The sequence below is a fragment of the Nannospalax galili genome, unplaced genomic scaffold, assembly GCF_000622305.1.
Source record: "Nannospalax galili isolate Female #2095 unplaced genomic scaffold, S.galili_v1.0 scaffold371, whole genome shotgun sequence".
Lineage (NCBI taxonomy): Eukaryota > Metazoa > Chordata > Mammalia > Rodentia > Spalacidae > Nannospalax > Nannospalax galili.
The window spans coordinates 6,657,739-6,671,449 of record NW_008331606.1 but is presented as its reverse complement, the minus strand read 5'-3'; positions in this window follow the sequence as shown (position 1 = coordinate 6,671,449).

Below are 13,711 nucleotides of genomic sequence, written 5' to 3'. Positions count from 1 at the left end.
AGAAAGAAAGAAAGAAAGAAAGAAAGAAAGAAAGAAGGAAAGAGAAAGAAAAACAGTGCAGTGTACTGGAGATACAGATTAGTGGTACAGTATTTGCCTAACATGCACAGAGTCACTGGTTTGACCCTCAACGCTACAAATACAGTATTGTTAGCTAGGTGTGGTAGTATACATCTGTGATCCCAACACTTAGGAGACTGAGGCAGGAAGATTGTTGTTTGAGGCCAACCTGGTCTACATAGTGAGTTCCAAGCCAGCCTGAGTTATATGAGACCCTTTTTCAACAACCCCCCCAAAAGAATTTTTTTAAAAATGTCAGCTGGGTGTGGCGGCATACACATTTAATCCTAGCTTTCCAGAGACAGAGGCCACAGGAGACCCTGCCTCAACAAAACAAAACAAAAAGCAATGTAATTAAAACTGATTTTATTGCTGAGTGTGGTGACACATGCCTATAATTTCAGTGTTTAGAAGCCAGAGGGAAGAGGATCACATTTTCAAAGCCAGCCCGAGCTACATAGACACTCTCAAAAAAAATCAAATAAGATTCTGAGGATGTAGGTCAATGGTAGAGCACTTACTTAGAATACATGAAACCCTAGTTTCAATCCCCAGTAATTAAAAACAAAGGCTAGTATAGTACCTCATGCCTGTAATCTCAGTACTCTGGAGGCTGAGGCAGGAAGATTGCTATAAGTTCAAGGCCATTTGGGGTTACATAGTGAGCTGCAGGCTAGCCTGGCTATAGCATGAGATTTTTGTCAAGAGCAAGAAAAAAACAAAACAAAACAAAACAAAACAAAAACCTCACATTGATCTTACTATCAGATTGGCAGGCACCAATCTCTCTCTCTCAAAAAAAAGCCCAGTATATTTGAGCAAAAATTGTCTTTGTTATTCCTTTTCATGGTGCTGGGGCTTCAACCCAGGACCTTGTGCACACTAGGCAGATGCTATTTTAGCCCAATCTGATACACTTCAAATGATTTATACATCATGCATTTTTTAGATTATAATAAATAAGCCAAGGATTTTGTTTTCTCCTTTTCTCCTTCCTTTTCTTTAAAGACAGGATTTCATGTCATCCTGCTGACCTTGAATTCTTTACATAGCCATGGATGACTTTGAACTCTAGGTCCATCTCCCAAGTGCTGTTATTATAGGCACCTGCTGCCAAACACGCCTGCCTGGCCTTTCTCCTACTTTTTATTACCATCCCACTCAAAAACAACAACAAAACCAACCAACCAAACAACAACAAAACAATTTTCTTTATCTCCCTGGGGATCTCTCTCTATTTTATCTGAGTCCTTATTCCTTCTAAGTAGAACACACATATTCAGACAGAGATGAACAGATGATAGGACAGGAGGACCCATCCTTAAGGAAGCCAGAAAACATTTCCCTGAGCTGGGTCTGGTGGCTCAAACCAGTATTCCCAGTACTTATAATGCTGAAGTAGAACTGTAAGTCAGTCCAAGACTGACCTGGGTTACAGAGTGGGTTCAAGGACAGCCTAGGCAATTTAGCAAGAATTTGTCTCAAAATGGTGAAAGGCGGGACATGTTGGCATATACCTTTAAGAGGAGACCAGTCAGGGATACATAGTGAGAGCCTGTCTCAAAAAAAAAAGTGAAAAAAGGGACCGGAGAGATGGCTCAGAGGTTAAGAGCACTGGCTGCTCTTGCAGACCTGGGTTTGGTTTCCAGCACCCACATGGTAGCTATCATCCATAACTCCAGTTCCAGGGGACCTAATGCCATTTTCTGACCTTTGCAGGCATTGCACATCATGGGTGCACTTTCACACCCCAAGCAATACACTCATATACATAAAATAAAAATAAAGAAACCATGGTGGTGCATGCCTTTGGTTCCAGCATGCGGGAGGCAGAGGCAGGTAGATATCTTTGAATTTGAGGCCAGCCTGGTCTACATAGTGGGTTCCAGGCTACCTGGGGCTACAGGGAGACCCTGTCTCAAAAAGACCAATAAATAAGTAAATAAATAAGTAAATAAATAAATAAATAAATAAATAAATAAAAATGCTTTTTTAAAGGAAAGAGGAGGCTGGAGAGATAGCTTGGTGGTTAAGAGCACTGGTTATCTCAAAAATATCAGCACAAAACAAAACAAAAAATTTCCCAGAAAGATGATAAGATTAAAGGTGGTTATGCATAAATGGTCATAGTTTTTTGTTGTTACACCTTTAGGGGTTTTGTTTTGTTTCAGATGGGGTCTCCCTGTAGCCCCAGCGGACCTGAAACTTGCTGTGTAGACCAAGTTGGCCTCAATCTCACAGAGATCCACTTGCCTCTGCCTCCGGAGTATTAGGATTAAAGGTCTGCACCACCATGCCCGGCTTTTTAAACTTTTGTTTTAATGACTATGGTTAGATGAGACAGAGTCTGTCTAAATAGTTCAGGTTGGCTTGCACCTCCTTGTGTAGGCTTGCCTCAGCCTCACTGTATAGCCCAGGCTGACCCCAAACTTTGAACTCTCCTGCTTCTAACTTCTAAATTCTGGGATTATAGGTATGTGCCACCCCACTCCACACATCATAGCAGTTTTTAAAATTTTTATTTTATTTTTTATTTTATGTGTATACGTATATTGCCTGCATATAGGTAAGTGCACTTGTGACATGCAATGCCCGTGGAGGTCAGAAGAGGCTGTTGGATCCCCTGGTATTGGAGTTACAGACAGTTGTTAGCTGCCATGTAGGTGCTAGGATTTGAACCCGGGTCTTCTGCAAGAACAACAAGTGTTCTGAACTGCTGAGCCATCTCTCCAGCCGCAGCAGCTTTATTTGTAATTGCTGTAAACCAAAACCAGCACAAATGTTCATCAATTGGTGAATGGATAAACTGTGGTATAGTTCTACAATGTAATGTTTCCAGTAGTAAAAGGGAGTAAATTAGTTGAGCTAGTTGATGCATGCCTATAATCCCATAACTTTGGTGAGTGAGGCAGGAAAATTGCAAGTTCTAGTTCACAATGGCCTACAGGAGAAGACCCTGATGCAAAAAAATGAGAAGGATGAAGTATTAATAAATACCACAATATAGATGAACCTAAAAGTAATTGTACTGAGTTAAAGAAGCCAGATCCAAGTAAAAAAACACACAGTATATTATTCTATTTACATCCAACTCTAGAAAATGCACATTATTCCATAACCACAGAAAGCAGGTAAGCCGGGTGAGGGTAAAGGGGTAACACAGGTGAAGTAGGAAGCTTTTATGGGTGATGTTCACCTTTTTTTTTGTCTTTTTGAGACAGGGTCTCCCTGTAGCCCCAGCTGTCCTGGAACTCACTATGTAGACCAGGCTGGCCTTGAACTCACAGAGATCCGCCTGCCTCTGCCTCCCAAGTGCTGGGATTTAAAGGAGTGTGCCACCACGCCCAGCTATGTTCACCATCTCGACTGCCGTGGTTTCATAAATTTATACATCAAAACTTACCAGAGAGATGGTTTAGTGGTTAAGACCACTGGCTGCTCTTGCAGAGGACCTAGGTTTGATTGCCAGCACCCATATAGCAGCTAACAACCCCTTGTAACTCCACTTCCAAGGCATCTAATGCCCTCTTTTGGCTTCCATGGGCATTGCATGCATAAATGCCCTTAGATACAACCAAAACACTCATACACATAAAGTAAAATAAAAAAATAAATCCTAGCACTCAGGAGGCAGAGGCAGGTAGATCTCTGTGAGATCAAGGCCAGCCTGCTCTACATAGTTAGTTCCAGGTCAGTGGGGGCTTCAGGGAGACCAAGTAGCAAAAAAGACAAAAGGCAAAACACTCATACCCATAAATATAAATGAACTAAAAATTAAAAAGTCTTTAATAAATAAATAAACAAAGCTGGGTGCGGTGGCACACACCTTTAATCCTGACATTTAGGAGGCAGAAGCAGGTGGATCTCTGTGAGATCAAGCCCAACCTGGTCTGCATAACAAGTTCCAGATCATCTGGGGCTACAGAGAGACCCTGTCTCACAAACAAAACAAAGTTATCAATTGGAGCCTTTAAGTAAGTGTAATTTGGAGGCTGGAGAGATGGCTCAGTGGTTAAGAGCACTGACTGCTCTTGCAGAGGACCCGGGGTTCAATTCCCAGCACCCATATGGCGGCTAACAACTGTCCCCAACTCCAGTTCCAGGGGAATCCAATGCCTTCTTCTGACCTCCGAGTACATTGCATGACACGAGTGCATTTATACACATGCAGGCAACACACTCATACACATGAAAATAATAAATAAATAAATAAATAAATAAATGTAATTTGTGGTATGACCATTACACCTTAAATAATGTATTTTTATTATGCAGATATTTTTTAAATTTAATTTTAGATATAAAGGACAAATACGAGGAAATTATGGTACCAGAATTGATAGACAGTTTGATGGAATGAGAGGGAGAATTTCTAAGCAGTGAGAACAATGTGCAAAGGTCCTGGATGGGGGAAGACTAGGACATACTTCAGGAGTTCAGCAATGTCCTGTTGGGATAGAGTTCAGAGATCAAAGAGAGTCATTGCAAGGGGTAAGGTTGCAGGCTGCCAGCGGCAAAGAACACACAGGGCTTCCTATTCATCTATTCTTTTAGCAAATATTTCCTGAGTCTTCACTATGCCCCCAAAATTCTTCTAGGTATTTGGGATTATAGTAATTTCTAGGGCTGACCAATAACAAGGTACCATATGCTAAATGACTTAAAACTAAACAACACGTTTATTTCCTCACACTTATAGAGGCTGGGGTGTTCAAGATCAGGTTTGAACCAGGTTTGGTCTCTCTTGAGGCATCTCTCTTTGGTTTATAGACAGGTACCATCTCCAGCCAGGAATGGTGGCACATGCTTGTAATTCCAGCACTCAGGAAGGTAGAGGCAGGAAGTTCAGTTTAAAGCCAGCCTGGGCTTTCTGAGATCTCATCTTAAAAACAAAACAACAGGCTGGAGAGATGGTTCAGTGGTTAAGAATACTGGCTGTTCTTGCAGAAGACCCAGGTTCAAATCCCAGTACCCACATGGCAGCTAACAACTGTTCTTAACTCCAGTTCCAGGGGATCTGACGCCCTCTTCTGACCTACAAAGGTATTGCACAACATGGGTGCACTTATATACATGCAGGCAATACAGTCATACACATAAAATAACTTAAAAAAAAAAACAAAGAAAATCTAAAAATTTACAGTCTCAAGGAGCTTTTATTCTAGAAGGAGGAAACTGACAATAAACAGCAGGTAAAATAAAGTATATGGATTATTAGAAGGTAGTAAGCAGTTTGCACCTTTAATCTTAGCACTCAGGAGGCTGAAGCAGAAGGATTGTCATGAGTGTGAGGCCAGCCTGAGCTACATAGAAAGACCTTGACTCAAAACAAACAAACAAACAAACAAACAAACAAATGGTGATAAGTTCTCTGGAAAAAATAAAAAGAGCAGGATGGAGGGACTGGGAATGTAAGCTGTGTCATGGAATGGGGAAGGGATGGAAGGAAATGGGATCTACAAATTATGTTCTTTAGGGGGCTAGAGAGATGGCTCAGCAGTTAAGAGCACTGGATGTACTTCAGATGACCAAGGTTTGTTTTCCAGCATCCATATGGCAGCTAGCAACCATCTGAAACTCCCCTCCCAGGGGATCTGATGCCCTCTTCTGCCCACCACAGGTATTGCATGTATGGGTGTACTTTATATACACATAATTTTTTTTAAGTTATGTTCTTTATCCTAGGGACAATGAGAATCTGTTGAATGGGTTTAAATAGAACTTTGTCACATTTAAGCCAGATGATGTAGTACAGGCTCGTAATTTCAGCACCGAGGAGACTAAAACAGGAGAACTGTGGCAACTTTAAGGCTGCGTTGTGCTACACAGTGAGTTCCATACCAGGCTTGGCTACAGAGTAAGACCACTTCTCAACTCAAAAAAAGGGGGGAGGGAGGGAGGAAGAGAGAGAGGAAGGATAAACACGACCGAGCGCCTAAGAGTGTTTGATACTCTTCCAGAAGACCCAAGTTTCGTCCCTAGCACCCACATTGAGCAGCTCATAATTGCCTGTAACTCCAACTCCAGGGAATTCAATGGCCTCCAGAGACACCTGCATGTGTGTGCACGCATATGCACACACACACACACATTTTTTAAAAAGAGTTGTAATATACTCACTTTTGAAAAAAATCTCTCAGGGTTGGGAATGGAGCTCAGTGGAAAAGGGCAAAGCCCTGGCTTTGATCTCCATGACTTCAAAAAAAAAAAGGTTAGAAAAAGATCTTCAGGGGTATGGAGAAGTGACTCAGTTGGTAAAGTGGCTTGCCACACAAGCATGAAGGCCTTAGTACAGATACTCAGCTCCAATATAAAAGTCTGGTGAAATGGTGTGTGCCTATAGATCCACTGCTACGGGAGGGAAGACAGGAGGATTCAGGGGCCTGTTGACCAGCTAGTATAGCCAATTCGTGATCTCTAGGCTCAGTGAAAGATGCTGCCTCAATAAAAGACAAGGTAGAGAGTGATAGAGACAAACACCTGACATCTTCCTCTGGCCTCTATATACATGTGCACACATACCCACATGTAAACATATAACACACACACACACATACACACACACACACACACACACACAAAGAAAAAAAAATATCTTCAGACTGCTTAAGGAAAATGGAATCAAAAGTGGGAGAAGCAGGTAGGAGAGTATGAAAAATTGTGTTCAGCTGGGGGTGGTGGCGCACACCTTTAGTTCCAGCACTCAGGAGGGAGAGGCAGGTGGATCTCTGTGAGTTCAAGGCCAGCCTGGTCTACATAGTGAGTTCCAGGCCAGCTGGGGCTACAGGGAGACTGTGCTGGATAGCTTTAGTTGTCAACTTGACACACCTGGGTTGAGGGGGCCTCACTTGGGGAATTACCGCCATTGGACTGGCCTGTGACCATGTCTGAAGGGCATCTTCTTGGTTATTGAGTGATGTGGGAGGGCCCAACCCACTGTGGGTGGTGTTACCCCTGGGCAGGTGGGCCTGTGTTGCATAAGAAAGCAGGCTGAGCAGGGGCCAGGGGAGCAAGCCAGTAAGCAGTGTTCCTCCATGGCCTGCACTCCAGCTCCCGCCTCGAGGTTCCTGCCCTGAGTTCCTACCTTGGGCTCCCTGATGAACCTGTGACCCAGGAAATGTAAGCCGAATAAACCCCTTCTTCTCCAAGTTGGTATTGGACAGAGTGTTTTGTCACAGCTTTGGAGAAACTATTTTGGTCTCAAAAAGACCAAAAATAAAATAAAATAATCTTGCCTCTGAGTAGAGCAGCAGTGGGGGATGGGTAGATGTAAGATGTGCTGAGGAAAGAGAATCAATAGGTTTTGGTGGCTAAATATAGAGGGTGTAGAAAATTGACAGATAAATGATGATTCTTAAGGTGATGTCTTGCATAACAAGATGGGTGATAGCATTATTCCCTGAGATGAGGAACACTGAGAGAAGACCTGCTTTGGGAAAGAAAATCCTGAGCTTGATTTGGGGTGTGGTGAGTGAAATGTGACCATGATGCCCAAGTGGAGACATCCAATCATTAGATTTGTGAACCTGGAGGTCAGAGGAAATGTGTGGAATAGAGGGACTGATCTGGGATACAGCAATTTATAAATGGCAGAGGCAACGGTAATGGGCATCAATAGTGCCTGACAAGATTACTTTGTTTCTCCCATATGTTTGATCTCCCACGTTTTTCTTCAGAGGTCTTGTAGCTTAGATGGTAGGCTTTACTCAGGCTAGATAAGTGTTCTACATCCTTAGTCTTTTTACTTTTATTTTGAGACTAGTTCTTAAGTTGCCAAGACTGGCCTTCAATTATGGATCTTTCTGCCTCAACCTCTGGAGTAGCTGGAATTAGAGGCCTGTACTACTAGGAGAGCCCATTTCTTGCCAAGCATGTCAACACACACCTGGAATCTCAGCACAAAGATGGGTAAGGAAGGAGTGATGGTTCCAGACTAAATGGTCAAATAATTTGAGTTCAAAACCAGCCAGAGCTATATAGCAAGGCCCTCTGTCAAAAAAGGGGAGGCTAAGAGAGATTGCTCAGTTGATAAAGTACTTGTCATGGAAACAGGAGGACCTGTGTTTAATCCCTGACACCCATGGGAAAAACCAAGTGTGGTGGATCAGTTGCCATCCCAGTGCTAGGAAGACAAAGAGGAAGACTGAGGCCAACCTGGTCAGCATAGAGAGTTCCATGCCAGCTGGGGCTACAGGGAGACCCTGTCTCAAATAGCAACACCCAAAAACATCAATACCCTCCTACCTTAGCTTCCTGAATCCTGAGATTATAGTTGTGCACCACCAAGTCTGCCTGAGAACTAGATTTCCAGTAAGGTAAAAGGTGAAGAAAATGTTCTAAATGGTGTTCCAGCTATAAAGGCAAGGTGATATCTACATAGGGATCATTCCAAGTGAGGCATAAAGTTCTAGATTGCTGAGAGAAGAACTTCAAATAACAAGAAGAGCATTAGGATGAAAAGCTCAGCTGTGGTTGAGACAAGGTCTCATGCAGTTTAGTCTGGTCTTGAAATGGGCAGCTAAGGACAACCTTGAACTCCCAATCCTCTTTCCAAGTGCTGGGATTACAAGTGTGCACTAGCACACCCAATTAGTTTCTCTATTTCCCAACAATCCTACTCAGTTATTTCCAACCATAGTGGCTTCTACAAAGTTTCTATTCAGTTATAACAAATCACTGATAAATGCTATAAAAAGAACAGAAATTTGGTTTAAAACAAGACTATGAGGACTTGGTGGCACAAGCCTGTAACCCCAGTGTTCAAGACGATGAGGCAGAAAAATTTCAAGTTCAAGGCCAGCCTCAGCAGTATAGCCAAACCCTCTATAAAAAACAAAAACAAAAACAGAACCAGGCATGGTGGCACACGCCTGTAATCCCAGCACTCGGGAAGCAGAGGCAGGTGGTTCTCTGTGAGTTTGAGGCTTGTCTGGTCTTATAGGGAGTTCCAGGCCAGTTGGGGCTACAGGGAGACCCTGTCTCAAAAAGACCAAAAAAAAAAAAAAAAACAAAGAAAAAATGGAAACCACAAACAAACCAAGCTAGGTGTGGTGGTACACACCTTTAATCCCAGCACTCAGGGGGCTGAGGCAGGCAGACCTGTGTCTGAGATCCAGGATAGTCTGGTCTACATAGTGAATTCTAGGTCAGCTGGGGCTACAGGAAGACCTCATCTTAAAAACAAAAACCAAAACAAATGTTGTGCCTGGTGGGGCTGGTCTGCAATCTCAGGTACTTGAGAGCTTGTCACAGCTAAGGCCTGCTTCGGCTGGAATGTAAGTTCAAGACTAGCCTGAGTAATTTAGTGAGACTTTGTCTCAAAGTTAATAAAATAAAAAGAGGGCTAGGAGTGCTCGGGCGTGGTTAAAAAAACAAAACAAGCCAGATGTGGTGCATGCCTTTAATCCCAGCACTTGGGAGGCACTTGTGAGTTCAAGGCCAGCCTGGTCTACATAGTGAGTCGTTCCAGGACAGCTGGGGCTACAAGGAGATCCTGTTTCAAAAAGACAACAAAACAAACGAACAAAAGAAAAACCCAAAAAACAAGGGCTAGGAATATACTTCAGTGGTAGAGTACCTGGCATGCGCAAGGCCCTTTGTTCAATCACCAATACCACCCAAAATTAGTGGAATTATGCAGGTGACCTCAATGTTCACAGAATCACTTCTATTTTTAATTAAATATTTATTTATTTATTTATTTTTGTCTTTTTGAGACAGAATCTCTCTATAGCCCCACCTGACCTGGAACTTGCTATGGAGACCAGGCTGGCCTTGAACACATAGAGATCTGCCTGCCTCTGCCTCCCCATTGCTGGGATTAAAGACATGTGCCACCATGTCCTGCATATTTATTTATTTTTATATTTATAAGTGTTTTGCCTGCGTGCATGTAAGTGCACCACATGTGTGTAAACCTGCAGAGGCTACAAGAGGGTGACAAATTCTCTGGAACTGGAGTTACAGACAATTGTTGCCAGTGGGTGCTGAGAACTGAACCTGGGTCCTTTGCAAGAGCAGCTAGTACTCTTATTCACTGAGCCTCCTCTCCAGCCCCGAATCACGTCTATTTTATTTTTTCGTTTTTAGGTTCTCATGTAGTCTAGGCTATCTTTAAACTCAGTATGTAATCCAGGTTGGCCTTGAGCTTCTGGTACTAAAGTCTGTGATTAAAAATGTTTTTTTTTTTCCATACTTGGCATTTATTTCAATTAATTAATTAATTAATTAATTAATTGTGTGTATATGTGTGGAGTGTGAGCATCATGGTGTACATGTGAAAATCACAGGACAACTTTCAGGAGCTGGTTTTCTCCTTCAGCCACATGAGTCCTGGGAATTGAACTCAGGACATCAGGTTTGGCAGCAAGTGCCTTTACTTGCTGAGCAATCCTGTCAATTCCATTTTCTTTTTTTTCAGACAAGGTCTCGCTCTATATTCCAGATTGGCTTGAATTCACTGTGTAGCCCAGGCTGACCTTGACCTTGCAGCAATCCTCTTGCCTCAGCTTCCTCAGTATTGGGAAGTTGTGCACTGCACCTAGCTCACCTCTTTTTTCTAAATAAGAAAACTGGAGCTACAAAAGGCAAAATTGACTGAGGTCATAGCACAGCTACAATGTATCAGTGATGAAGTCATAACCCAGAACTGAATGCCTCTTCTGCATGCTTTTCATCAGTGCACTGCAGTTCAGGATTCCTGCCTCCTGCCATGTGAATTTGGAAACACTACAACTGGATTATAGGGCCGGTCACTTTTGAAGTACAAAAATCAGACTGAAGAGTATAATTATATACAAGCTACATGTTAAATATGTGTTACTGAAAGATCTCCCTGCCATGGCTTACTCATCCCAATCAGCAAAATCAACTGTGCCTCTGTGAAGAAACACTCCAGATGTGTTGTATTATCCATGTTGTCCTTAAAAAAGGAAACACGTGGGGGGGTGCTGGAGAGATGGCTCAGCAGTTAAGACCACTAATTGCTCTTGCAGAAGACCTAGGTTCGATTCCCAGCACCCACATGGTGGCTAAAAACCATCTGTAACTCCAGTTCCCGGAGAATCTGACGCCCTCTTCTGATGTCCATGGGCATTGCATGACACCAGTGTACTCACACACATGCAGGATATATACTCATAAACCTAAATTAAAATAATAAATTAAAAAAACACATTTGGGTTTTTAAATATTTTTATTTTTATTTTTAGGTATATTAGTTCAGATGGTCTTCCAAGTTTGCCCATGGAGAAAGTTGAGAGTGAATGTGATACATACTACATCTTGGATTCTGTGTGTGTGTGTGTGTGTGTGTGTGTGTGTATCTGTGTGTGTAGGTGCCCTTGGAAACCAGGAGTTACATGAGTCACAGGAGGTTGTGAGCCAATTGACATTGGTACTAAGAACCCAACTCGAGTCAGTCCACTGCAAGAGCAGTATTCACTTTTAACCACTGAGCCATTTCTCCAATCCCCATAGTTTATTTTTTGACATAGGGTCTCACTACGTAGACAGGTTGGCCTTGAACTCCCAGAGATCTGCCTGCTGTGCCTCCCGAGTGCTGGGATTCAACATATAGACCACCATGCCTGGTCAGACACACTTTGATTTTTTTTTGTCTTATTGAGACAGGGTCTCCCTGTAGCTCCAGCTGACCTGGAACTCCCTTTGTAGACCAGGCTGGCCTTGAACTCACAGAGACCTGCCTGCTTCTGCCTCCAGAGTGCTGGGATTAAAGTCGTGCACCACCATGACTAGCTCGATGTTTATTATCTTGATATCTCCCTCATTTTGCTCTCTTCCTTCCCAAAATCTGTATTCCCTGCATCCATGCGTGTCACATTTATTTTCTTAATTTCTCTCATAAATGGCAAGTCTGTCAGGCTAACCTGAAATTCTCTATGTAGAAATCTGATTAGTGATCAATAAAATCTATTATTAAAGCCTTTTGGGACACACTTTTGGGAGAACATAACAAAGTGTTATAGGACGGAGTTCGCAAAAAATCACCAACACCATTTTAAGAAAAGTAGCAAGGTAAATTTTATTTTTTGACCAGCTGGTCTATCTCGGGAGTAGAAGCAGCCCTGATGATTATCAGGTCAGAGTTTTTATAGGATTACAGAAATACTATTCAAACAGGACACTTGTGAACCAGTCAGGTTTGTACAACATAGAAGAACTTTGACTCTATTAATCAACAACCAGTCATTATACAGACAAGTGATACAGTCATATAACTTGGCGATCAACTTTGTAATTTTAAAATTAGTCAACTCCCTAGCCATAACAAGTATAGTAAGAAAGCTGGAATCAGCAGTTACCAGGTGGTCATACAATAACATGGTAACAAGGGTGGTCTAATGCTCTGTGTCAAGGTGACCCAAAATAGCAAGCGGATTACAGAAGCAAAAACAAGCAGTTAGCCGGATGTCAAATGTCTGGAATTAGCACATTCCATGGTTCATGGCTAGGACAATTTCCCAAGACCCAAAGTTGCCCCCGTTTTCCTTTTTGTGTGGAGCAAAGTTGCTGCTAAAATGGCTCTGAAAAAAATGGAGTAACATAGGTAAGTTTGCTGGGCCAGTTCACAAACGGCAACACTAAAATTTCATTAAGCATCCATGACATAAACTTGGGTATGATGGAACTCACCTGTAATCTCTATACTTAGAAGGTTGACAAAGGGGCTCTTGAGTTCAAGGCCATCCTGGATTACATAAAAAGACCCTATCTCCTCTTCTCATTCCCAAAGAAAAGACAGTAGAAAACTGTTCAGAATGTAAGGTGGGAGCCAGATATGGTGGCACCCTCTGTAAATCCCAGCACTTGGGAGGCAGAAGCAGGCAGATCTCTGTGTGTTCAAGGCCAGCCTGGTCTACATAGCTAGTTTCAGGCCAGTTGGGACTACAGGGACATCCTGTCTCAAAAAAATAGAGTTAGTTACATAGAAAATGCTCAGTGTGTCTGGTTTTATTTTGTGAAAAATTGCAAAATTTAGGATTTGATGCAGAATGGAACCAAAATGACATGCACAGGTGTCCAAGAGAAAGGAGGGGCTGAAATATGAGGAAGTGTAGCCTGGGACCCCTTTGTAAAATGCTGAGATATGAGCTGGAGTTGGGAGTTGACCCTAGCCAGTATTTGGGCCACAACATAATTAGTATAGTCTCCCCTTGACTTCCTTTTCTTTTGTTTTGAGACAAGGTCTCAAAAGACTAATCTTGAACTCACTCTGCAGCCTTGACTGGACTCAAGTTCGAAATGCTCCATACATATCAGTCTTCAAACTGCTGGGATTAGAGGTGTGCACAAGTGTACCATCCCCAGATTATGCAATGCTGGGGACTGAACCCAAGGCCTCATGCATGCTAGGCAAGCACTGTAAAAACTGAGCTATGCTGGGCGTGGTAGTGCACGCCTTTAATTCCAGCACTTGGGAGGCAGAGGCAGGTGGATCTTTGTGAGTTCAAGGCCAACCTGGTCTACATAGTGAGTTCCAGGCCAGCTGAGGCTACAAGGAGACCCTGCCTCAAAAAGACAAAAAAAAAAAAAAAAACAAAAAACTGAGCTACATGGGCCTGGAGAGCTGGCTCAGAGCTTAAGAGCACTGGCTGCTCTTGCAGAAGACTTAGGTTCTGTTCCCAGTACC